Source organism: Protopterus annectens, chromosome 2.part2 (assembly GCF_019279795.1).
Source record: "Protopterus annectens isolate FY-2018-M chromosome 2.part2, PAN1.0, whole genome shotgun sequence".
NCBI lineage: Eukaryota > Metazoa > Chordata > Ceratodontiformes > Protopteridae > Protopterus > Protopterus annectens.
Genome location: NC_056730.1, coordinates 119793395 through 119817316, shown reverse-complemented (window position 1 = coordinate 119817316; position 23922 = coordinate 119793395).

Here is a 23922-nt window from a genome sequence, read left to right as displayed (position 1 = left end):
GCTGATGTAGACAACCCCCTTTGAATTACAATCAACATATCCAGGAACCTTAAATGTCTTGTCTATAGTTTCAATTTTAATATAAGGTCCCTCGGAAATAAACCTGCATGTGTTACAACCGTGACAACAATGCATTCCAGTTTTATTAGTGTGTATAATCGGTTGAGTTTGAGTATTGAATTCTAAAATTTTCTTTAAATTATTGTGATTCCTAAAGACAAACAACGGTCGATCACCCACTATTTTTCGTATGTCATTATTACCATTTATTATCCTCCAATTATTGATTATAATTTGCTTAATCTGTCCCCCATCAGAACTAGTGTCCAAAGAGCACATGACATGTGGATTAATGTCATTTCTCATATTTGAATCACTACCAACACTAGTTGGTAAAGTAGGATAATCTAGTAAAGCTTTAAAAGAAGTAGTACGTTTAGTCAAAATCTCATCCCTTGTCTGTGTCAATTGAACAATATTATATCCCCTCTGTCTAAATAAGGAAATAATAATATCAAATTCTTCCAAGAGGTCACTGGATTTTGACGTCATTCGACTAGCCCCTATAAATTGACCACGGGGGATGTTATTAACAACATGCCTAGGATGATTGCTTAAATAATGCAAGTAACCATTGGTAAATGTCTCTTTACGGTAAACCCTACTGTGAAACCTGTGGTCATTTTCATCCCAATATAGTAATACATCCAAAAAATTAACCTGCAGTCCTACACTTCCTTTGGTAAATTTCAAAAAATCAGAAGATGTGTTGATATCGAAAATCAGACTATCAACTGTGGAGGAATCACCCTCTATAACAAATAATAAGTCATCAATAAAACGACAATAAAACTTAATATTAAATTTCCTGTTTAGGGTTGGCATAACTTCAAACTCCCACCAGGCCATGACTACATTAGCAAAGGCTGGAGCAGCCGATGACCCCATGGCCACCCCTTTCTTTTGTCTATAATAATTCTTTCCAAAAAGAAAATAATTGTTCTCCAAAATCAATTCTAAAAATAACCTAATAGTAGGAATAGCATTAGTAGTTAACCCAACATCTTTCTTTAACAAGAAATCACAAACTGTGTCTATTCCTGAAACATGGGGAATGCAAGTGTATAAAGAGACAACATCAATGGTGAAAATGATGTGCCTTGATGGATCAAAATCACATTTTTGCAAGAATGTCCCGAATTTACTTAAAAAATGCCATGAATCTTTAATGAATGAAACTTCTCCTACCAAAATAGACCCCAACACAGCGTCAATAACTAAGGAAATACCCTCAGTGACAGAGTGTGGAGAAGAAACAATGGGTCTGAGTGGGGGATTATTAATATTCTTGTGGGTTTTAGGTATACCAAAAATAAACCCCTATTCGTGGCTCATTAACTACACAAAAATCGTAAATCTCACGGGTAATTTCCCGTGTCATGAATAAACCATATAACTCAGAATGTATGAAACGCACCCTGCGGTTAATGTCATACAGGCTAATAGTCTCATACTCATCATGATTATTAACAATATCTAACATTTTGTTGTTATAAGCCCCCTGGCTCATAACTACAATATTGCCCCCTTTATCACTTTTCATAAATCTGAAATCTTTACAAAGCGATTTCAGATTTTTCAAGGCCAATCTTTCATCCTTAGTTAAATTATCAATAATATAACTATTGTTATTCAAAACTTTAGTGATGTCTTGTACACATTGCTCTTCAAACACCTTAAAGGTGTGATGTAAATGAGGAGTAAAGTCTGAAGGTTTAATCAAAATCTTTTCGCTTTGTTCTTCTTTAGTTAGAAAATTTAACAAATAATGTAAATTCAATTTTCTGGTGAATTTCTTTAGGTCAATGATAGTGTTGCAAAAATTAGCTCTAGAAGTGGGGATGAAGTTTAAGCCAAATTTCAAAATGCTGATTTCACAGTCAGAGAAACAATGGTCAGTTAAATTTATAATACTAAATTGATCTAATGTTCCCTCTAAGTTTCGTCGCCCGAAGAATTCGACCCCAAAAAGGTCCGACTTCGGGTCAATACAGTGTTCCTGTTGTTGTAATTGCCCTTCTTGTTGAAAAAAGTAGAGGAAGAAGAGTGGGCTGTTGTAGTGTTGACCAAAGTATTAGTCCCAGTTTTAACTTTGGGTCTAACTGACCCATTGTTGTTAATGGTATGTCCAATAGTCTCTTTGTCGTTATTGTCTATAATTGCTGCTTTTTCAGCATTAACATCACTGTTGCTACAAGCCTTAGTGTCATAATCATTGTCCACAATAATGTCGCTGGCGCTGATGGAATGTTGGCGCTCAATTTGTTTGCCGTTACCACCAGTGACATTATGAACACCAACCGGTGTTGTTTCATTCAAACCAGTAACCACAGCACTATAGTTTCTTTTGCCCCACCTGTTAGGAACATTCTGGCGAGTAAAATCGCCTTTAGATGTTGAGAAATTACCTTTGTTGGCAAAATTACTATATGCATTATGATTATCGTAAGAAATGAGATCGCGGGTTAATTTAACTTGCTTACGGCCGGTGACTTCAGCCGTATGTTGCTCTAGCTCTTCATATAAAGCTTCAAAAAATTCACTCGTGTTAATTTCACCCAATAAGCTTTTCAATTCACTTTCAACTAGCACTGTCTCTTCTCTTAAATCACTAATCTTGCCAAGATTGTTGTCAATAAGTAATTTTAGGAAATCAATGCCTGCAGCATTGAAGAAATTAATCAATGTCTTGAAAAAAGGTGAATTAACAGTTACGCCATTAGGGCATTTAAAAAATCTTAGTCCTTTAGGGACTATGCCCAACTCAATGCAACGTTTAAAATAACAATTTTCCAAATCGAGAGAACGGTATCTCTTCAGCAGTCTCAATAAGAGGCCACGTTTGTTGTTAATATCGACAGAATTAGAAGTTTTTAGCTCTTTACCTGAATAGCCGAATGGATTCCGCACTCCATCCAGGAAAGATTGTACTGACCTACAGCAAGTCGTGTTGTCCGATGAAGGTATCCCACGTGAAACAGACGCCGCAACCCGGCAATAATCCTTGTCACGTTTGTCGGCAACCTCAACAACCGTATCAAGCTCTTGAAAAGATGAATTAGGACTTAATGTGTCAGCCCCGCTGTTAGGTCTTACGACAGCGCGTTCTTTCTCATTAGCCTTTGCAACCAAGATTTTAAGAGAGCTCTGTATATCCAATAAGGTAACAGTCAAAAGTTCACTTAAGGTAGTAGCCACCGATGTCGGTGTGGCATGAACCGATAGATTTAATAATTCCTCATCTCCCACTTCAGACATTGCTCCAAAAGACCAAGAAAACCAAACAAAGCAAAATAACCAAGTATACCAGAACTGAGCCAAAAGACGAGATGAGAAACCAAAATGCAATAGCATACTCCAATGTTTAATACCCGCTTTCGTCACAAGACTTCCTCAGAATGCAACAAATCACCCCCAACAAAACATTTAAATACTGATACTAATTACATAAAAATCACTAATTAATCAATTAATTTGGCTCAGTTCTGGTATACTTGGTTATTTTGCTTTGTTTGGTTTTCTTTACATTACTGTTGTTGAATAATTCAGAACTAATGAAAGTTTGCAACTCACAAAGTAGTACAATACAAAAGCTTAATAAAAACTTTATATAAAGTCCACAGCTTTGCAGCATGCATATGCAAGGCACAACATCTACTCCTGTCATTCATTCTATGGATAATGCGTGAAATATAACAATATACATTTCCTGATTCTTTGATATTAATGGCATATATGTACATTTTACAAATCATGTATTTTACATTACTTGCATTCTTTACACATAATAGTTTAGGAATGTTTTGATAGAAATAGAAAAGTACTGATTAATACATGTTTTATACAACTTCTAATAGAAGAGCCATTCCTGCTGTTATAATACATTAGTGTGTGTCAGTGTGTGACCCTTGTTTCAGGCTGTTGTGACCTTTCCAGTTTATCTTTATCCTAATAGCAGGCTGAGCTGACTATTCTAAAAACCCACTGCGAAGTCTTAAAGTTAGTTTGCATCTGTTGTCTGACATTTGATTATTAGAGGAATAATTTCAATACAAATTTTTATTTATATTAATAATTATGCCTTGATAAAGAGAGGAATTATTCCTAAGCACTATCTTATCTTGGCTGATGCCCTTTTAGCCAGGCATTCCATGCAGCTTTTCTATTCATGTTTTCAGTCACTGGCATTCACATAAAAGATTGTATACACATGCTGCTCAGGGAAGATTAAAGTAATGCTGGTATCTCAAGATTTCTATAACACCAATGTTGCAGTCAACCATCTGTTGATAGTACCACAGCATCATTCTGGATGACAGCGGTACACTGCCCAGGGCTACTGTCACATCTGCCTGAACCACATAGTCAAACAGGTCAACCATGTATCCTGTCATGTAGTCCAGGGAGGTGTGTCTCAATTGATTTACACCCACATGGATATGAAGTAATACTAGTAGTTGTTGTGGAGTGACATGACTGGCTGTGGCATGTGTTAGATGCTGGCATGTGATTGATATTTGGCTGTTACCTGCTCCATGTTCAACCTAGTGAGTGGGATATGTGTGTGCCTCAGTATTGAGTTACCCATGATCACTGTATTATGCAAGGTGTTTAGCCTTAAGAGCTTAGGCACACACTGTATGTTAAATATGTGTCCCTTGGCATGTGCCATGTAGCGGTGTCTGAGTGGGTATTTGCCTTACTGGTCTGTGCTGTTTATGTAGATGTCCACTGATTGCCTCTGGGAAGGTGGGCGTGTGGCTTTTCATTGTATGTCATGGCAGTCCAAATGGGTGTCATGGTGAACTACATGTTCCACATGGTGTGGTGCAGGTGTTGATCTTATCCTCTTGACCTGCTAGTCCGTTATTTGCTGGAGAGTGCATATGTCCACATTGGGTGATATATGGGTAACCCTCACAGGTCTGAGCATTTGGAGTTTAGATTGGAAGGTTGTCTGTGTACTTGCAGCAGTTGCAACAGTGCCCTGGAATAGACATGCGCACCAGGTCAATGGGTGAAAGCACAGATAACCACCCTTCAAAAACACCAGGAGGGAGTGGGCATAACTAGTATGGACTGGGGCAAAATCTGTGATGAATGAGTACTGCTGATGGCTCATAGGTGTGCCACACTTCATGATACAATAATCTGGTGAAGTGCCAAGCCATAATGCTAGTTAAAGTGCAAGACAGAAAGAACTAGCATGATGTACGGGATGAAAAGAAGGCAGACTGTCTGCCACCTGTAATACTTTACCACAGCTGTGCAGTTATCAGCAGCTTTGGCCATGTAAAAGTTCAGTAAGCTCTGTAGCATGTGCAGTAACTGTGTAACACTATAGTAGGAATAGTTAGAAAGGCAGGAGTTCTAATTCCCTGTACTGGCAAGTGTGTGTGTGTGTGTGTGCGTGTTTGCGTGTGTGCGTGTGTGCGTGTGTGCGTGTGTGTGTGTGTGTGTGTGTGTGTGTGTGTGTGTGTGTGAATCATGTACTGTCTGGCTCATACCATTTTTAACCTGTGTACTACCCTTTATACTTTGTTTCACTCCAATTTAGTAGACCTGTTGATGTCATCCACCTCAGAAGTATCTTTGGTTGAATTAGAAAGGTGTAAGCTCTGTGGCGCATCTCATAACTGCGTATCACTAAAGTAGGAATACCTACATAGGAAGAAGTTCAAATCCCAATATTAGCAAGTGTGTGAATCATGTACTATCTGGCTCATACCATTTTTGACCTGTGTACTTCCCTTTACACTTCCCTTCACTCTAATGTAGTAGACCTGTTGATGTCATCCACCTTAGAAGTACCTTTGGAAGAGGTGGAAATGTATAAGCTTTGAGGTGCACCTGATAACTGCGTAAAACTATAGTAGGAATACCAAGATAGGCAGAAGTTCTAATCCTAATGCTGGCAACTATGTGTGTAAGGATCATATCAAGTGTGGCTTATACCATTTTGATGTGTATACCATGAACACCTGGTGACCACCTCCCACTGCCATTACTTTATGCAGTGTGGTGACAACATCTGCCTGTCATGCAGCAGGTTAAACCATTGTACAGTTCTCTGTACAGATGTGTCTGGAATATCCATATGTTTGAAACCTATACATGGCCGGAAGTGGTTTCTGTTCCTTAACAATACCCATGTATGTGATATTAGAGCCAAATAGGCCACAGTGAGTATGCAGACACATATGGCAGCACAAGGTATCATACCTGACTGAAACATCATGCCAATTGGACGTCTGCCACCCTCACAGTCGGTCTGCCTTGTAGATGTAATACATGAGTATAGATGCTTGGCTTTACAAGTGAACTGTACCTGTTGTGAGTCAAATCAAAGGCTGAAACTGGTGTGGACTGTCATATTGTGGTCCTAATTGGTATGTAATAGGAACACCTTGTATCTTAAGAGGGGTGTGTACACAATTTATAATCACTGTATACCACTAATGTGTCACGCATGACTTTACCTTAGGGCATTTGCCCATCACAATTTGGTGGCATCTGTCCAGACGTCTTGGCACTGACAAGTTGTGAGGTATGCTACAGGAATGTTGAATTCGCATTAGATAGGCCCCAGTAATGACCACTGTGATGCAATACAGTTAACCCCAGCACAAGTGAACATGCACAATAAGCAATATAGCTATTACATAAAGCAATATAGCTATTACTGATGATTGTGTGCATGGTAAATTGCATGCACTTCACAGGACTGGGGTATTGCCAGGCAACAACAGAACAATGTAATAACCACCATCTACAGGCTGCTGTCCCATAAGCAGACCAGAGGGTCGTATGTAGTTGTAAGAGGGGGTTGTTGTCAGCAGATGCACAGGTGGCCTTGGTATAGGATGGATGCAGCATGTCTGCACGTCTACAGTATTAACAGCAATAATACACAATGTTCTGTCCTCACCATAGATGTGCACCTCTATGAATTAGAAAACCCCATCCACAACTGCAGTCGGACCTGACACATGCATGTAGATACAATGCAGATACATGTATGCCTGATATATTAGTGTACAAATCCCCACTGGGACCTTACCTACATGCTCCTCATCCAGTCTGTGTGTGCAACCCACCTATAATGCTTCCCTCAGCACCATGGCCTGTGCATTCAGTGTGTGGGCCAAGTGTGGTGAGGCGCTCCTTGGTGGGTGTCAGTGGGGGCTGGATGACTGGGCTCCCACATGTGTCTAGCCGGTCCCTTGCTACAACAGCAGCCCATTGATGTGCATGGCATTTGAGTTTGGTGGCCCGATGCTGCACATGCATATAAGTTCAGCAGCATTTACTCTGTGGACCACACTGTTTCACAGGGCAGTCCTCTCCCACACATCTTCTGCTCTCGTCCACATGACAGGGCATAATGTCCAATCACATATTGGGTGATGATGTCTGTTTCCCCAACAGAGAATGCTGGTAGGCGAGCACTCTGCATGTTACCTGGAAGACATGAACAGGAAAGGGTCACAGTACCTCATTTGATTGTCAAAATGCACAACAGTGGATATTACTTGCAAATAATCCAGACTACCCCAGAAACATCCAAGCTATCATGGCTATAGCTGCTTGCATTACACTCCTTTCCCTGAGCTATCTTATTCCCCCCAATGTTGGACACTTGATTATATAATCCTCTATCCTCCATTCATTTCTGTGTAGAGGGTTGACAGTGGTCATCTTCCATGTGGATGCTGTGTGGATGGTGGCAGGTCTGTATTTGACTGTGATATGTGATGGAGCTCCGAAAACATGCCTGGGTTCATGTAGGAGGCAGACACTGATGTTAGTATGCTCGAAGAAGATATGCCATTGTAGCCATCAGTAGGCAATATGTACATGCTCACCATTGCTGTGGGGAGGAGTGTGGTTGATGTGTTTATCTCTGTATATGACTGGGTGGACAGGGTGGCAATGTTCTCACCTAATCTGTGGGATGCAGGCTGCCTATATCCAGGGCATGTGTGTATGAGGTATTCTTTACCCCCTGTACAGGGTGAATTGTGTTGTTTCATCTGAGACTTACAACATATGTAGAGACACGGTTGCAATTGTCCTTGGCTGTGTGGATATGTCTGATTCATAGTCATAGTCAGCCTTACAGGACATCACCTGTGAACTTACCAGCTTGCTCCAATATAGGTGGACTTGCTTCAAAGTTGTTGCCTGCACCTATGTATCCCTGTACAGCCTATGTAGCAACCTATTATGTGGTTTGTGTATTGCTGCTGTCCACCGAAGGGGATTACTCTACCTTGGTGGAGGCTGGATATACAGGTCCTGAAGCCTGTACAATTCAATTGAAAACATAACAATCTGGTTAGTGAAAACATATGGAACTAATACTCAGTACAATAAGCCAGTTGAATGAGTGTGCACACCCTTAAACTTGTGTATGCACCTCTTGAGATGGTTACAGCATTTATCCATCTTGGTCTGGACTCTAACATCATGGCACATCTTCACTTGGCAATAGTTGCTCATCTTCCTAAAAACACCTTTGATTGTATTGCAATGGAATTGGACGGGTTAGGAGTCACATTCAAGATGGGAAACATTATGAAATGATCTTCTGTGGTTTGATTGTCATACAGCACACAAACCTGGCATTCCAACAGGGATGTGTGCACTTGTGATATCCACTGTATATAGGTGTTGAGATAGCTTGTAGTGGTAGGCATAGACAGAGTCTCATAACACAGGTGGACACTGTGACACCCAAGCCCTGGCCCAGCAATCAAGGAACATCAATCCTCACCACTAACAAAAGTGAGGGGCATCTCATATAGGAGGAAAGGATAACAAATACACAGAGTAAAGTGCAATTTCTCTTAGAGTACACAGAGATCACAGTCAGTCCAGGGCTGGTCACTCCCTTGCTCTCCAGGTCCCCAATAAGACTCCCCACTGGCACAGCTATAGGGTCCAGATCTCAGCCTAGTGGGCAAGATAAAAACTCCAGCACCATCTGTCTAACCAGTTCTTCGTGTCCCTGCCCAAGTAGCTTGTACACACACACACACACACACACACACACACACACACACACACACACACACACACACACACACACACACACACACACACACACACACACACACACACACACACACACACACTTTGAAAAGAGTTTCTATAACCACACATACACTCCCGGGGAAGGCTGGCACAGGTTCTCCAGGTGTGCCCCCTTTCCCAAGCTATACAGTAGTACCAGCTGCCACTACCCACTAATATTTATCAGCTACTCAAAGGCCCTTAAAACAGTGTCCAATTATTACTGTGCAATATTATTATCCAATTGGTAGTATAACAAAACAGTCAAGGCTTATAAGAGTGACTTTATACAAGATCCCTATATACATGCAATGTACTCTTAGAGCTTAACTTATCTCTACACAAAACAGCCACAGTTGAAAGGATTTAAAATATTTAATAATAAATAATAAAAACACAAAACAATACTTTCTACCACACAGCGCTAGTGAAGAGTTCAGAGATCACAGAGAAATACTTAAAATAATCCAGTAGTACAGTTCTGACATCACAGAAAAATACAGTCTAATATTTCTAGTTTCCAGCAATTTCCGAGAGAAAACACAAATCTAAGATATCTTACATGTAGAGCAAAGGCAGAGTGCTAATGAGTTGGATGGTCAAGACAAAAATGCTTAATGCTCTCTGATTCTCTCTGTTTTTAAAATCACATTCCTGGTTCCCATTACATCATTCTTCACACTTCACTGGGTTGCCAGGCTAACAGAAACTACATTTACATTTTTAACATCTCCTTTTGTTATCTTGCAGATGGTCAGGAAGCAGAGTAATAAAAATACATCTGCATGTTTAAATCTAGCAATTTAACTCTTGGTTAAAACAATAGAAATAATGTCTTCATCTAGACAGGCTGGAGTCAACTTTAGATCAAAGGGTCACAACATGCTTTACTTGGTCAGCTTTCTGCCAGCAGAGTGTACTGTTGTTACATTTTTTTTAGTTCCACATCTAACAGCAGTTTTTCCATTTAAGACAACAAGCCTGTGGTTCACATTAATATTTACAGATGACAAAATTATCTATAAAATTCTATCCGGCTAGGCTGGCAGCCTTCACTCATATCTTCACAGGTACTTCTCTGATCAATACCTGATAATCATGTCCATTCCATTACCCACATCAGTTTCAGGGTAATGCAGCCACCAGTAGCTGTACACATATATGTCTGTTGTATGCTCTGACACTGATATAACACACATGTGCAACATGCACAAACTATTCACCTGGCTGCTTGAAACTCATGTGATTAGTTTTGTGCCTTCCAGCTGAGCATATGCATACATACATGTGCTCAGGGGATACCTGGTATACATTTCTATTGAGTGTAAGTATGGTGCACTGTATTTACAGTCTTCCTGCTCAATCATACTTTTCATCCTGTTACAGCAGTACGTCTGGACAATGGCACATATAAATGGGTGTCAAAAGGGACATCAGTACTGATACTGTATTAATATAGCTGCACCATACATTAGTACATTGATTGCACAGTATGGTTTGATATCACTGTGATAACCTGGAAGATGTCCAACAGTCATAAGTAGGCTACTTTGTTACACTGCCATTGCTCACAGACCTGCCAATGGTTTGGGTGACATAACACAGGTATATGTGTATGTGGCTACAGATATCAGTCACCAATGTGCATATTGTACAGGACAACACTGTACAGTTGAATGTCATTAAGCCAATATATCACATGCAGTTCAACACACAAGTCTGCAACAGTACTCTACTATGCACATGCCCTCTAAAGATGTCTTAGCTTTACAAGGCAAACTTGTCATACTCATAATCACAGGTAACATGGATAATGAAAACATCCCATTAACTGGCCTAGCAGTGGCACAGTCAGAAAAATTGCACAGGACACTAAGGATAATCACAAGGCTTTCTTTAGTTATGTTAGGAACCTGGGTGGGAATTCCCAGATATGGTCAGAATTAGTCCAAAATGACAAAAAATACACAGAACCCACAGACATTGCCAACATCCTAGCTGAAAGGTTCAGCGCAAACCCCCCCCCCAACCCACCAAAAGGGCAAATATCTATCCCAGCAGAGTGCTGCCCCCCTGACATCTCAGATGCTCAGGTAAGAGCCGCCCTCTCCAAAGCAAAAAACACAGCATCAATGGGACCAGACAGTGTCCCAGGCTGCGTCCTACATGAACTCCAAGAATAGCTAAACCCAAACATAAAACTACTGTTCAATCTCAGCCTTACTGCAGGATATGTACCCAAGGAGTGGTGTACAGCAACAGTGGTCCCTCTACACAAAGGTGGTGCCTCAATGGACCCTGGAAACTATCGTCCCATAAGCCTGACTAGCTTGGTCTGCAAAGCTATGGAAAGGATCATCATGGACCTCATAAATAAAGATATTGGGGACCTACAGACACTGGATCCTACCCAGTTTGGCTTTGTTAAGGGCAGATCCTGCCTCTTAAACCTTGTTGACTTCTTTGAAACAGTCACCAAGGTCATTGACGAGGGGAAGGTGGTCCACACAGCCTACCTGTTCCTCGCAAAAGCCTTCGATACAATACCCCACTTGGGCATTATAGATAAGCTCACCAGCTTAAATATAAACCCCTATGTCACTAGATGGGTTGCAAACTGGCTGAAGGACAGAACCCACATGGTTAGAATTGCTGGAGCCATGTCAGACTCCAAACCAGTTACAAGTGGCATCCCACAAGGCTCAGTCCTGGGACCTCTCTTGTTTGGTATATATTTCTCAGAGGTACAGGCCAACACAGAAGGACTGTGGCTGACCAAGTTCACAGATGACTGCAAACTGGGCACCATAATCGACTCTCCAGCCAACACAAGCATCCTCCAAAAGGGCCTCATAGAAACAGACAACTGGTGCCAGAGCCATGGCCTCAAGCTAAATGCCAAAAAGTGTATAGTCATCCCCTTTGGCAAAAACGAAGTGCCCACAAATTACCACATAGGTGGTAATCCATTAAGTACAGAAGAAGTAATTAGGGACCTGGGGACCCAAGTTGATAGCAATCTCTCATTTGACAACCACGTGGCCAAAGTGGTTAGAAAAACATTTTATATAGCCCTCCTAATCATGAAGGGATTCACATCTAGATTAGGGGAGGTCATCGTGCCTCTTTACTCATCCCTCATCAGGCCCATAATCGAGTACAATGCCCCTTTTGGGATGTACCTTACCAAACACCTGCAGCAACTGGAAAGACCCCAAACGTACCTCACCAAGAGGATCAAAGGGCTCAAACAGATGCTATATGCTGCCCAGTTAAAGAAACTCCAGCTCTACTCAGTGGCATACCGCCTGCTCAGAGGCGACCTGTGCCTGACGTATAAAGCCATGTCCAACCCGGAATTAAGGGACATGCTGCACCTCAAAAAATCCAAATCCCATCGAGCTACACGCTTGAGAGACTTGAACCTCAGCACTGAAATAAATAGGACATGCTGGAGGGACAGATTCATAACCCAGAGGCTCCCTTCACTCTGGAATAAAATCCCAGTCCAGGTTAGGCAGAGTCCCTCATTGAATCTCTTCAAGAGGAATCTTGATGAGTGGATGGGAGATCGTAGGTTTACCCTGGGTATCACTTCTGTGTCACTGTTAGACAGAGGCACAGTATACTAACCTTGAAAAAGGGCATAGCAAAATTAATTTAAAATGGGTGGTGAAAGCCAAACATACTCTGGCTAGGCTTATAAATGCCCTAGGGCAGATAGCCTAGTATGAACCTATGAACCTATGGACCTATGAACTGTTTGACAGACACCCCTGTGGTTGTCATATATGAGCTGTGTTCCCACCTCACAACCTCTCAGAGCATCACATCTGGACAATGCCTAAATGCCTGAAATGATGGAGGAATAAATAGGGACAGAATTTAGATATGCGTGGTACAAACATAGAAAGTTTGTAGAATTATACATTTAGCATTACAGTGAATATTCTTAAGGATGTGGAGTCTCAAACTCATGTTTGTCATTACCTGATGACTTCAATCCTCAGCTATTTGCTAGTAAAGTACAGATCACAGGAGGAACAGACAAAAATACATGACGGCAAAATGTGAACATTTAACATGAACATGTAAGTCTGTGATATCTCCCAGTGCAGAGAGGGCCAGATGCTATGGTCATAGCAGCTGTTTAGCAGGACATTAGTACAGCATGTCTTGTTGGGACATATATTCCTCCAAACCACGTTTCCCATTATTACAGACCAAGTACTATATTCAATTACTTGCTTACATGTTCCACTTACCTTTTTTCTTTCTTCTCTTTTCCACTTTATGTCTCATTTGTTATTTCTCTCTCTCTCTCTCTCTCTCTCCCTGTGCACTACAGGGATAGAGCTGGTTTGAATAGGTGGCAGCGTGGCTTTTGTAGGTGATGCTCATGACCAGGTGATGGCCTGTGCACCTACTGGGGTTCCCCACTTGCTTATTGTATTCAGTGCAGCTGTGTAGTTCTTCCAATAGCCAGTGTCATGGCAACACACTCCTATAATTGATTACTCCATGGGGGAATTGGCCCTTTCCCTTACTTGTGAGGAAGACATCCTGGAGTTGTGTGGGCTACTACCTCTAACAGCAAGACTTGTGGAGACAAGCCAACTAAATGGGAGGGAAGGTTCAGGACTTAGGAGCAAAATGTGAGTATTGCTTTTATATGTTTGGAATACTGCTAGTATAACAAGGTTTGTCTGCACATGTTACTTCTGCATGGGCTACAGTCTGACAAAGTTATGTCGCTGCATTGCTCTCAACTGTAGAGCCATCCACATAATGGCCACAGGATAGCCTGTTGTGTATAGGCTGTTCCACAGACAAGTGTTGTCCTTGGCAAATCCGTAGCATACTCTGGTGATTGCATTATGTAGATGGTAAAATCCATTTTATTTTTCTGATTTTATATCCCTCAGAAAAGATGTTACAACTAACACTGTAACACAAGCAACTTTCTCAGAGTATAACAGCAATATTTCATGTATGGCCGTGTATTTGGGCTTCTGTCCACCAATTATGTCAGGCTTTGTCCAGATGTCATACAGTAGTAGGTGGATGGGTATACAGATCTGTCATTATTTAGTGCTGTAATTCCAGCTGAGGGGAATGGCTGGGAAACATGTTGAAGTCTGTACATTCAAGATGTAGGTGTATAGAGAATGCTCTTAGATTGCTTTGTAATGTTTTATGTGGGGGTAGTAACACATGTTTTAAAACTAGGCTGTTACAACATGTCAACCGTATTACTAATAAGTAATATGTCAGTTCTCTAGCTGTATATTTGAATAAATCACAACATGGGGACAGGAGTGGGTCTCAAGGCACTGTTTCTGAAAACATCTATTAATCAGTGTGATGATGCATTCATAAAAGGACAATTGTTATGTACAGACTTCAGTGTATTGATATTAACTGTAATACTTTATCCCATAGGGGGTTAAATGATAAGTGTAACTGGAGGCTGTGTATTCAATTATTTAATTAGCTGTTAATTCCTTCTTGAGATTAAGGCATGTATTTCTGGTAATGTTTACTCCTTGAAGGATTTGGCCAACACATCAGAGTATAATAAAAATGCATGAATTACTGGCTGGTTGTATTTTTTTCTTTGCTATGTTCAGACATTTTATTTGTTTTGCTAAGAGATTGTTGTATGCCTGGCCATTGTGTCTGGCCTATCATAATTTTGTAGCAGTGTACTGTTCACTCATTTATTTGGACTGTTTGTGGGAGGGGGCAGATGTAAGTGTCATGGCTGCTTTTGTATCCAACTGTGCATGCTGCCCCAGTTGTGGGTGGTCTATCAGCAGCATATGTTTGTATGGGCATTTTGGAACATATATGCATATATATATATATATATATATATATATATATATATATATATATATATATATATATATATCTGTGTGTGTGTGTATCTGTATAGCTATATATATATATATATATATATATATATATATATATATATATATATATATATATATAAGTTCATAGGTTCATAGGTATGTACTAGGCTATCTGCCCGAAGACATTTATAAGCCTAGCCAGAATGTGTTGGCTTTCGCTGCCCCCTTAGATTAGTTCCCTGTGCCTCTGTCCAACAGAGCCACTGAAGTGATCCCCGGGGTAAACTTTCTGTTTCCCATCCACTCGTCAAAGTTTCTTTTGAAGAGTGTTAGCGAGGAGCTCTGCCTAATGTTGATTGGAATCTTGTTCCAAAGAATGGGAAGTCTCTGGGACAGGAATCTATCCCTCCAGCATGTCATATTTATTGTTGTGGTGAGGTTTAGATCCCTAGAGCATGTAGCTCAAGGGGATAAGGTTTTTTTAGGTGGAGCATGTCCATCAATTCTGGGTTGGACATGGCCTTGTATGTCAGGCAGAGATCACCTCTGAGTAGGCGGTATGCAACTGAGTACAGCTGGATAAAGTATTTGTTTGAGGCCAGTGATCCTCTTGGTGAGGTACCTCTGTGGTCTTTCCAGCTGTTGCAGGAGTCTTGTAAGGTACATCCCAAATGGGGCATTGTACTCTGTGATGTGTCTGATGAGTGATGAGTAGAAGGGCACAGTGACCTCTTTTGATCTGGATGCAAACTTTTTTGTGATTAGGTGGGCCACGTAGAATGATTTTTCTAACTACTTTGGCAATGTGATTATCAAAGGTGAGATTACTATCTACTTCAGTCCCCATATCCCTTATTATGTCTTCCGTATTTAGGGGACTACCACCTCTGTAGTAGTTTGTGAGTACTTTGTTTTTTCCAAAGGGGATGACTATGCACTTTTTGGCATTTAGCTTGAGGCCATGATTTTGACACTAGGTATCCGTCTCAGTAAAACCCTTTTGGAGGATGTCTGTGTCAGCCAGAGAGACAATTATAGCCCCTAATTTGCAGTCGTCTGTGAACTTGGTCAGCCATAGTCCTCCTGTGCTAACCTGTACCTCTGAGAAGTATATGCCGAACAGGAGGGGTCCTAGGACTGAGCCCTGGGTAATGCCACTTGTAACCGGCTAGAGTCGGACCTAGCTCCCACAACTCTCACCATGTGGGTTCTATCCGTGAGCCAGTTGGCAACCCATCTTGTGACATAGGGGTTTATGTGCAGGCTGATAAGCTTGTCTATAATACCAGAATGGGGAATGGTGTTGAAGGCCTTTGCAAGGTCTAGGTAGGCTGTGTGTACCACCTTTCCCTCATCTATAGCCTTGGTAACTGTCTCAAAGAAGCCCACCACATTTAGGAGGCATGATCTGCCCTTAACAAAGCCGAACTGGGTAGGGTTCAGTGTTTGGAGGTTCCCAATGTTTCTGTTAATGTGTTCCATGATGATGTGCTCCCTAGCCTTGCAGAACAAGCTAGTCAGGCTTATAAGGTGATAGTATCCTATATATATATATATATATATATATATCTATATATATATATATATATATATATATATATATATATATATATTTGTAGACATATATATATATATATGTATATATATATACGTCAGTATTTAGTGTTAATATATCTTTAAACTGTTGTATATATATATATATATATATATATATATATATATATATATATATATATATATATATATATATATATGTTTCTATTCAGATATATATATAGTTAAAGATACCAATCTTTCCTAATTGCATACTTGTCTCTTCCCTATTGTAAACTGGCTGTAAAGACGGGTATGTTTGAGACAACATCCTCAAACAATAGAGCTGATGTGGCCTACTGTTAAATTGCATATGCTATGATATGCAAGATCCTGGGTTCAAGACCTCCATGATCTGTGTATTTTGTTGCTAGGCAGAACAAGGACTGTTGAATATAGAGTGTTTAAGGCAGTTTTGAGCAGCTTTAAGTGGGTTTGCATGGGTTTGCCTGATGGTAAGCAGTGCTAGCATATGGTTAAACGAATAGGTGCTTACACCGTGTAGGCTTTGCTTACCAGTGCGCAAATCTGCTTCGCATTTACATTTAAGCAATGGCTACACCTGCTAAGCATAGCTTAGCCTTGGCAACCAGTGATCACATTCCAGTCTGATAAAATGGCAGGGTAATGACATCTTTAATAAGTGTACTTAATTAACTGTACATAATATGCTTCTATGTGCTGTCATTACAGTAGCAAGGGGTGTGAGTATACTGTATGGGACATTTGGATATACATGGGTAGTACCACAATCTGTTCTCTTTGGATTTGTTTCATACATGGGTAGTATCCCAAGTTATATGCAGTCACACTTGCATGTTACACCAGCTACAGTGCACTGGTTGACAGAAATTGTTTAACGCATATGGTATCATTAAGTTAGTACCTTTAACAGTGCATTTTCAAGTAAGAGTAGATTGCAGATTGTAGTACTGGAATCATACACCCCTGCATGCAACACTGGACTCTAAGTACTGAGTATCTTGTTATACGTGTTTGAGCTGTATGTTTATATATCTCCTATTGGATATTGATCTGATATGCTGATATTAAGTGTAGACTACTATGTTCTTTGGACATGTCATTGGGGACTGCTGTCATGTTGTAATGGCATACCTTTCAGTTTCAGACGTGTATCTTTCAGTACATTCATCCTAATGCATAACCTGTTGGCTGTCAACTTTCTGTCTGTCCTCTGTACAGATATGCAGATGTCAGGTATTGCTATGGCCATACCACTATGTAGATGCCTACATTGTATTGTGCTGTGAGCCTGGACACTGCTGCTAGCTCCGACATATGGGACATTCCTTAATGTGGGCCTTGCCCCATTTCCTTGCCTGTGGGAGGGTCATTACAGAGGTGGTGACCTACAAATTCACATACAGTGGGTGGCAATATGTCACAGCACAGGACATGTAGAGACAGCCAAACAACATAGGGGAAATATCCCCAGAGTTGTGAAAAGATTCTATGTCATCAGTGCTATTATACACATGGTGGATTGATAGCTTGACAGGGTTTGTGTGGACATACATTTAGTGTGTGACATCACCACTCACAGTGATATGTCTCTGAAATACCTCTGTACTGGCACACTGTCCATAGACTGGCCCCATGTCTGCCTGTCATGTTTTGTGTGTTCACCAGATAGTTGTTGCTTTTGGTATATCAGTTGTGGACTCTGGGGAATGCAGTCAGTAAATACTCACATCTCTTGGTATTACCAATGTCATATACCTTTTCTCCCCTGTAACAACGTTATGTACAGAGGAAACGCAGTGCAGTCTACGAGATAAAAAACTTTTTAATTTCTTAACTTTAAACAGGAACAAAAATCACTTTTGCCTAAGCAAGTATACATAAAATAGATTTTAAAGCTATATTACTTTAAAACAACGTATTGCTCACTTAATAAGCTTGAACAAAAAACTAACTTGTACCATCTTACTAATGTACTACAACATACACATGCAAGTAATCCATAATTTAAAACTATTGTAATATATATTATTGAGAAATTAAAAAACTTTTAAAAAACTTTTCATAAATATGCTACTATTTATACTGCTATTTATAACTAAATACTGCTATATATAACTAAATACTTGTCCAACATGTATAATAAATATTTGTATATAAATATAAATGTTATTCTTATGACTAGACAACCTATTAACAATGCATTCCAATTCTAACTTTCTTAATTAATTGTACAATTTTTGTCCATTATGTTGTTTGTAATATTTTCAAATGTATATATATACATATTAAATGTACAAGTGTAACTTTTCCTTCCAGACATTTAATGTCATATTAAATTGATGTCAACCTTATAAACAAATAAAATAAAATTAAATACAATTTATTCAAACATTAATATACAATCATCTAGATGCTACTTGCTTTAATAAAGGTTTTATAGAGATGTTATCATTTAACCCTGGTGTGGTAGATGCATCTGTATATAATTGCCACCACACCTCCTTGTAACTTAACATCTCCTTCATACAACCACCCCTAGGATTATATTTTATCTGTTCCAATATTGCAAATTTGAACTTATGTAGTTCACCATATTTTTCTATTTGTCTATACAAAGCATTGTTGTTATCCTTCCTTCTAATACAATAAGAGTGGTCGTAAATTCTCCTTTTCAAAGCCCTCTCTGTTTTTCCTATATAGTATCCACTACACACTGTACACTTAGCCATATATATAACAAAATTGGTACTACAGTTCCCTTTCCTAAACTTTATTTTACTGTTATTTATATTGTCCAATATGAGTTCGTTTGATTCCATAATGTCACCACACTGGTTACAATGACCACATTTTCTAGTCATATTTGGCCCTTTATCACTTCTATAGTCCTGACTTCCTGCAGTTCCTTTCTCTAATAATCTCTTCAAATTATATCCCATTTTATATACAAATTCTGTTTTTTCTCCTACACATTTAACTAAATTATTATCCACAATAAATATTTTCCAGAATGATATCATTATATTTTTAATCTGGTGTACAAAGGGTGAATATTCCAAGATGCAAGCACGTTGGTATCTGCCTGTGCTGTTACCCTTATTTGTGTCACTATGCACTTCAGTGATGACCTCTTTACTTCCCAATATTGCTTTATATTTTCTCCCCCATTCTTCTATTACATACTTCTTTACATTATTCATCATTGTAACATCATAGTTTCTTTCCTCAAATAATTTATTAACATAGTCCATTTCCTTTATCATTTCATTATACCTTGAGGTCATCCTGGCTATTCTTATACATTGCCCTTTGTAAATATTGTACAATAATTTTTTAGGATGATTACTATTGTATTGTAAGTAATCATTAGAAAAAGTATTCTTTCTATATACAGTAGATTTGAAGCCCTTGTCATCATGTGATATAAATGTATCTAAATATGCTATACCATTGTCACTTGTAGAATAGGTGAACTTTAAGAACTCACTACTAGTGTTAATAAAACTTATAAACTTGTGTAACTCATCTTTTTTACCCTTCCACAAAATATATATATCATCTAAAAATCTTGTATAGTGTATTACTTGTTTAAAAAATACACTTGGGAATAAAACTTCCTCCTCCCAATTTAACATTACAAGATTTGCATATATGGGTGCACTAGCAGAACCCATTGCTACGCCATTGTTTTGCCTATAATGTTCACCTTCAAAATAAATATAATTATGTTCCAAAACTAGCGACATGCAATCCATAATAAGACATATGTGATCCCAATCAAACTTTGTATGTTTCCTTATACTGTCACAAAACATTTCTAATCCCGCTTGTTTAGGAATGCATGAATACAGATCTATAACATCAATTGTTACATATAACAATTCACTACTTTCAATGTATATGGGGAAATTTCTTAAGAAATCCCAGGAGTCTTTTATTAAATGTGGAATATAACTATAAAAGGGAGATCAGACAGGGGTATGTGGAATCATTACCCCAAGAATTGATGGAGAAACCAACAGAAAAAAGAAATAATGGGGAAAAAATGAAGGAACAATACCCATAGCAGTATGTAGTAGTAACAACACCAATCAGATTCATATTAATAGTGATGAAAACAGAATCAAAATGGATGGTGTAACGTATATGTTGAACAATTTTAAAATTTACAACTATACAAATTTAACTATAGACAAAAACCACTTCGACTTATTGTCTAAAGGAATGAAATTTATTCTGACACCTCAATTTGATTTGGTAGACCAGTTAAGAGAAGTGAAATTATTCACTAGGAAATTAAATTTGGCTATCATGTTCCAGAAGGAGGACAATGGGGAGAATAAGGAAGTAGGAGTAGTAAAGAATAGGTTAAAAAACAAGAGCACTTTTGTTCCACCTATGAATTCTACAGTAGAGATGTATGAAAAATATGTGTTAAGGGAAGTGTACAAATTAAAAAATAAGATTAGTAAGAAAGTCATAAAAGACAATTTGACTACAAAGGAGAGAGAAACTCTTTCAACATTCAGGGCAGATAATGACATACGTATTATGAAACCAGACAAAGGTGGAGGAGCAGTAATATATAATTAAATGGAATATGTTAACAAACTATTTTTTCTATTAACTGAATCAGGGAATTATGAGACAGTATCACTTAATGAAATAAATATAGCCTATAACAGAATTGACTCTTACATAGAAGAATTCTGGATAGACAATAGGATTAATACAGATGTGTATAATTTTATTAAGGTTAAACATCCAGTGCTTGCTACATTAGTGGGTATACCAAAGGTACATAAAAACATAAGTGACCCTCCATTTAGACCTATAGTGTCTGGGAGCTTATCCAAAACTTTCCCAATAGGAGTAGCAGTGGATACATGGTTGAAAGACATTTATAGTTATATTCCACATTTAATAAAAGACTCCTGGGATTTCTTAAGAAATTTCCCCATATACATTGAAAGTAGTGAATTGTTATATGTAACAATTGATGTTATAGATCTGTATTCATGCATTCCTAAACAAGCGGGATTAGAAATGTTTTGTGACAGTATAAGGAAACATACAAAGTTTGATTGGGATCACATATGTCTTATTATGGATTGCATGTCGCTAGTTTTGGAACATAATTATATTTATTTTGAAGGTGAACATTATAGGCAAAACAATGGCGTAGCAATGGGTTCTGCTAGTGCACCCATATATGCAAATCTTGTAATGTTATATTGGGAGGAGGAAGTTTTATTCCCAAGTGTATTTTTTAAACAAGTAATACACTATACAAGATTTTTAAATGATATATATATTTTGTGGAAGGTTAAAAAAGATGAGTTACACAAGTTTATAAGTTTTATTAACACTAGTAGTGAGTTCTTAAAGTTCACCTATTCTACAAGTGACAATGGTATAGCATATTTAGATACATTTATATCACATGATGACAAGGGCTTCAAATCTACTGTATATAGAAAGAATACTTTTACTAATGATTACTTACAATACAATAGTAATCATCCTAAAAAAATATTGTACAATATTTACAAAGGGCAATGTATAAGAATAGCCAGGATGACCTCAAGGTATAATGAAATGATAAAGGAAATGGACTATGTTAATAAATTATTTGAGGAAAGAAACTATGATGTTACAATGATGAATAATGTAAAGAAGTATGTAATAGAAGAATGGGGGAGAAAATATAAAGCATTATTGGGAAGTAAAGAGGTCATCACTGAAGTGCATAGTGACACAAATAAGGGTAACAGCACAGGCAGATACCAACGTGCTTGCATCTTGGAATATTCACCCTTTGTACACCAGATTAAAAATATAATGATATCGTTCTGGAAAATATTTATTGTGGATAATAATTTAGTTAAATGTGTAGGAGAAAAAACAGAATTTGTATATAAAATGGGATATAATTTGAAGAGATTATTAGAGAAAGGAACTGCAGGAAGTCAGGACTATAGAAGTGATAAAGGGCCAAATATGACTAGAAAATGTGGTCATTGTAACCAGTGTGGTGACATTATGGAATCAAACGAACTCATATTGGACAATATAAATAACAGTAAAATAAAGTTTAGGAAAGGGAACTGTAGTACCAATTTTGTTATATATATGGCTAAGTGTACAGTGTGTAGTGGATACTATATAGGAAAAACAGAGAGGGCTTTGAAAAGGAGAATTTACGACCACTCTTATTGTATTAGAAGGAAGGATAACAACAATGCTTTGTATAGACATATAGAAAATTATGGTGAACTACATAAGTTCAAATTTGCAATATTGGAACAGATAAAATATAATCCTAGGGGTGGTTGTATGAAGGAGATGTTAAGTTACAAGGAGGTGTGGTGGCAATTATATACAGATGCATCTACCACACCAGGGTTAAATGATAACATCTCTATAAAACCTTTATTAAAGCAAGTAGTATCTAGATGATTGTATATTAATGTTTGAATAAATTGTATTTAATTTTATTTTATTTGTTTATAAGGTTGACATCAATTTAATATGACATTAAATGTCTGGAAGGAAAAGTTACACTTGTACATTTAATATGTATATATATACATTTGAAAATATTACAAACAACATAATGGACAAAAATTGTACAATTAATTAAGAAAGTTAGAAATGGAATGCATTGTTAATAGGTTGTCTAGTCATAAGAAGAACATTTATATTTATATACAGATATTTATTATACATGTTGGACAAGTATTTAGTTATATATAGCAGTATTTAGTTATAAATAGCAGTATAAATAGTAGCATATTTATGAAAAGTTTTTTAAAAGTTTTTTAATTTCTCAATAATATATATTACAATAGTTTTAAATTATGGATTACTTGTATGTGTATGTTGTAGTACATTAGTAAGATGGTACAAGTTAGTATTTTGTTCAAGCTTATTAAGTGAGCAATACGTTGTTTTAAAGTAATATAGCTTTAAAATCTATTTTATGTATACTTGCTTAGGCAAGAGTGATTTTTGTTCCTGTTTAAAGTTAAGAAATTAAAAAGTTTTTTATCTCGTAGACTGCACTGCGTTTCCTCTGTACATAACGTTGTTACAGGGAAGAAAGCGTATTTGTAGCGCTCAACGTTTTTTATTAATTCTGTAATGTCATATACCTCATAAAGAATGTTACAACAAACCCAGTGACAACTGCAACTGTCTCAATGTATGACAGCAGTATGTCCAATCTTCCCCTGTGTTTGTGCCTCTGTACCCACCTAGTGATATAGGGGTCGATGCCAAGCTAAGTGAGTGGGGAATGTTATCAAAGGCTTTGGCAAGGTCAGTGTAGGCTGTAGGTGTCAATCTGCCT